Raw genomic sequence first — 5368 nt, 5'->3', positions numbered from 1 at the left:
ACATAAGCTGCCTATAGTGAATGATGATGTCATACTGTAACATTTACCAATATAACATCATAATATAATACTGTAAAACTGTAATACAACAAGCATGTATGTGTGATGTATGTGTGATGTATGTGTGATATATGTCATGTATGTGTCATGTATGTCATGTATGTGTGATGTATGTCATGTATGTGTGATGTATGTGTGATGTATGTGTCATGTATGTCATGTATGTGTGATGTATGTGTGATGTATGTGTCATGTATGTGTGATGGATGTGTCATGTACTGTATGTGTCATGTATGTGTCATGTATGTGTCATACCAAAACGTCAGATTCCTACTCTAAGCCAAACATGTTCAGTGGTTTTGTCTGTAATGATGTTAACTGTTGATTTATCTTCTGTTTCTACTGTGAGAATTCAACAGTCTGATCGTCCAATAGAAACACACTGGGAACATGAAGACAGGAGGCCATTGTATGGAAACTGAGAGGAAGAGGAGGGGGGGGGAGAGAGAGAAGGAGGAGTGGGGGGGAGGAGGAAGAGGAGGAGGAGGGGGGAGAGGAGAGGAGGAAGAGGAGGGGGGGGATATGGACTTAGTTAAGAGGAATGTTGGCAGGCTGTTCTCCACGGCTCCATATCACCTTAATGAAGCTTCTCTATATGTCTTTAAGTTCTGAGGGTCACAGAGGTGAAAACAGAGTAGAAACTCTCTGGTTCTTAAAACAAACACTCTCTTGTCCTTCAGGTAATTACATGAAGAACTTCAGTACAGATGATATTCTGCAGGCAACCGAAGACGGTTCGTTCCTTTTCAGGATCTCTGTGTTGGTTGCAGCAGTAAACACTGATCTGCCTGTTTTTCACTTTCACTGAAAAACTCAAAACTGTTTTCAACTAACCCAAACCCTCACAGCCAATCAAACTGTAGAGAGGAATAACTTCCCACTAAAACATTCAACATGGCAACCTGTAGCTAGCTAACAATTTAGCATGCAAACAAATAACCGGTAACACTTTATAATAAGGTTGTATTAACTAACACGAGTTATGCATTAATTAATGGTGAACAAATGCTTAACTAAGGCATCAATATATTTCTTCATGTCAGTAATGTGAAATGGATTCATTAAGAGAAACATGAATTCATGTCTTATTGACTGTAGTAAGACATTAATATTATGTTTGCCTCTTGGAAAACCAGCTGATGCATCGCTGCTGGAGATCCTTCAGCAGAGGCGGCCTTAAGCATCTGGGGGCCCGTTTCAAGAGCTAATGTGCAAAAAAAAAAAACATAAAAGAGAAAAGAGAAAAAAAAGTGAGGTTTGCATCAATAATGGTATATTTTCGGACTTCAACTTAAATGCATTATGTGCACTTTCAGCATCATGGACAGCTCATCATAGAAATAATCCAAACAATTCAAACAAACAATTACAAACCAAACAATTTAAAACTGAAACAATGACATTTTCGCTTTGGAACGAGAAGAAGCCTCGCCCTTCTCGGCAACTACTAGTCTGCATTGAATAGCACTAGGCCTGTGTGTTATGTATCAGCTGACATAAAAACAGCTTAAACAATTCCCTCAAATTAAATTAACAACAAAAGCAATGCCATATTTTGCTTGGGAATGAAAAGTGTCTGAAACTGCTGGTTGTTTACAGTGAACTGTGCTTGGCTCTTTCAGCAGCGTGGACAGCTCCGTCAGGAGAGCTCGTTACTCATGCTCTGTTGGCCTGGTAGGATTATTTAACACTAAATAATTGCTTATAGAGATTCTTTTAATTATGTGTATTTTCTTTAGTTTGAGAATTTACTAGTTCGTATTAGTTGACACCGTTAGTAATGTTCGTAGTGAAAGAAATGACCCGCCTACCGTTTTGCTGTGAATATTGAACTGCTAACTGGTTCTAGCTGCAACTAAAGCTGTTAGCTTTGAAACGGTGTCCGGTGCGTTATCTTTGATTGAAGTAACCACAGCTCACCACAATATATATTAAAAAAGTGGGTGAATTATTCAATGCTTGCATGTCAGTCGGGGCCCTTTGGGAGTGCGGGGCCCGTTTCAGTTGAAATGGGTGAAACATAGCTAAGGCCGCTACTGTCCTTCAGTAACGTTTGAACACATGGGCTTGTATAATCCATTGGTAAAGCATGAAGAGCTGCCACTTTACAACAGGTTAGTTAAGAGTTAACAAATATGAATTAATGGCTACTAATCAGCAGGAAACCATTAATGAAGGATGAAGATCTTTTAAAGGGAGTTGATGAGTACAGTTGATGCTTTATTAATGTTAATAAATGGCTTATTAACGGAAGAGGAAGTTCCAAAACTGAGCCAGATCGGTCATAAAAAGGTCATGAACAGAGTTTAATTACTGCATTTACAAATTTGTTAATTTGCATTTGTTAATTACTTAGTTAACATGAAGAAATTATTCATGACTTAGTTAAGCATTTGTTCACCATTAATTCATTAATTAACTCATGTTAGTTAATACAACCTTATTATAAAGTGTCACCAAATAACTAAAAATTTGTTTCATAATTTTGTTGTAAAGAAATATGTTTATCAGTGTGCAGTGAGTTGGCTGTAGGGTTTAGTTTCTGTTGCTGAGGTGAATCTGAGCTGCCAAGCACAATGTGAAGAACTTCACTGGAGACGTGGAGCCGGTTCACTCTGCTGGTTCATACTGAACAATCACGGTACTTTTTAAATCTACCAAAATACCTTAGTAAGAGTAAGAGCATAAGTAAGAGTAAGAGTATAGTTATAACTATATATTATATATCATTGTAACTGTCAATCCATCCATTTTCTAGCCACTGATCTGGGTCAGGGTCGCCATAGCAACAGGGCAGCAGAGCAGCCCAGACATCTTTTCACCAGGAGCTCCATCTGGCTCCTCTGGATGTGGAGGAGCAGCATCTCGATACCAAACTGCTCCTCTTCATACAGAGTGAGTCCAGCCTGAGGAGGAACCTCGTCTCTCTGCTTGTATCATGAGGTCGTTCCTTCAGTCGCTGCCCAAAGCTGAGAGTCAGAAAGAGCTTCGCCTGGTGGCTCAGTTCTCTCTGCCTCCAGGCATTAGAGCGCAAGGAAATGCTGCCACTTTAGCAAGACAAAAAAAAAAAAATCATTTTCACCAACTAGCCTATTTCATCATGCCAGTATCCCCAACATCAAATTATGAAATTGTTGCCCACCAATCCACACAAAGCCAAACAAATAACAAAAGAAACACGTAATGCCAACATGTAGCCAGACTCAACCAAACAGCCAAGATAAATAAATGCTGACTGACTCACCATAAGAAGTGGACTGTAGCGTTTGGTCGTGTCTTAGCTTATATTAGCTTTAGTAAATACTCCTGGTTAGCTTGAGAGAGCCAGACCACATCAGGATTGGGATTCTCACATGTAGCGCTTTATTCAACTATACTTGTCAACCATACAACGCCTGGTCTCTACAGCACTATATTCTCTAAACATACATGTGCAGATTAATATATTGTAACATGTACCAAGTCGTTACTGAAGAGACTCAAAGCTACTCGACGGGAGACAGACTGGGAGCAGAACTCAACCTGTTGCTGTAACTCAGTCTCAGTAAAACAAGGAGCGCCACCCAGTGACGTAATCTGTTACTGCAACTAAACAATGTTCCAAAAGCATAGTAGGCTTATTTCTGTTTTTTCTTTCTTTGTAGATCATGATAAATGTATTTTATATTTATGCTGTGTCACCCAGTGTCACCCTAGTAACAATCAAATTAAGTGTGGGCAAATCTGGCGCCCCCTAGTGGCATGGCACCCTGGGCAATTGCCCTATGTGCCCCGCCCACACGCCAGCACTGATTATATGAATAATGACTTCTGATAATTGACCTCTGCCTATTATTTTTCCAATAAATAGCTTTTAGTTTTGCAGTTCTTTCCAGGAAATTCTTTTAGAAACGGACAGTATGTTATCGACTCCACCAGACTGCTGACATTTTCTATAGAACTGCTGCATCAGTTCATGGTTCTTTGCAGGAAACTTCCTAAGAAATTAACAGTTCCTTTCTAGGAAATGATTAGGAAATTCTTTGATTCACTGATCTAACAATGATGAACCATGATCATCACAGTTGCAATTGAAACTCTTGCAGAAAGTATTCAATCCAACCCCGAAATTCATGGTTACAACACTGAGAAAACAAGCAAAATTTCATTATACGCAGATGACATTCTCCTATTTGTAACACAACCACTGAGTAGCATTCAAAATATCCTGGACAAAATTAATCTTTTTGGCACATTTTCCAGCTGTATAATCAATTGGCATAAAAGTGAATTGATACCAGTCCATTTAAATAACATATATTTACCCTCGTTACAGACTTTCCCATTTAAAATACCCACAGAAAAAGTTACCTATTTGGGAATTGTGGTGACGAAATGCTACTCCTCGCTATTCACAGCCAACTTTCCTCCACTAATAGATAAATTAAAAGGGAACATACAATTTTTGAAAATCGTACCCATCTCTTTATTAGGAAGAGTAAATGCCATAAAAATGATCTTTTTACCTCAAATATTATATTTAATATCGAATTTGCCTATCTTTCTCACAAATCCTTCCTTAAAAACCTAGATTCTATTATTTTATCTTTCGTATAGAAAAGGTAAAAAAACACCTGTGTAAATTAAAATGTGAGGGAGATCTGGCGCTTCCTAATATCTTTTTACATTACTGGGCTTCAGCCATTATGATCAACGTCTGGCTGGACACCACAATCCCTCCTTCTAATTGGCTCCATTGACAATGGAGCAAGAGGACTGTCACCCCTCTTCTATAGGAGCGGTTGTCTTATCTCCCATTCCAATCAACAAATCACTGTACAATCATAACCCAGTAATACATGGCATAATACGAATATGGAAGCAAATCAAATCTCAGTTTAACCTCAAACCAATTTCCCTAGCCTTACCTATAGCTAAAAACCATCTTTTACTGCTTCAAACCTGGACCCAACCTTTGGCCTATGGGATGAGGCCGGGATACATGATATCAAAGGCTTATACATAGAAGGTTCCTTCACTTCCTTCGCACAATTACAAAGTATAAACTTCAGGGAAACAATTTTTTCCGATACCTCCAGATAAGAGATTACATATGAAGGCATTTACCTGGATATGAAACGAAAACTCGTTCAACTTTTGCTAGATGTCTAAAGTTGTCACCCAACAACGACAAATGATCATCTTACCTGTCCGACACGTTACTAACGATCAGTTCGCCCTCAACAGATTACATAAAAACTGAATGGGCAGAAGAATTGGGAGCCCCTATCCCCCAGGATTTATTATTGTCCTATCACCATACAATTGT

The sequence above is a fragment of the Centroberyx gerrardi genome, chromosome 19 (assembly GCF_048128805.1).
Source record: "Centroberyx gerrardi isolate f3 chromosome 19, fCenGer3.hap1.cur.20231027, whole genome shotgun sequence".
Taxonomy (NCBI): Eukaryota; Metazoa; Chordata; class Actinopteri; order Beryciformes; family Berycidae; genus Centroberyx; species Centroberyx gerrardi.
The sequence above is the reverse complement of the archived record's forward strand: the minus strand, read 5'-3'. Positions refer to the sequence as shown.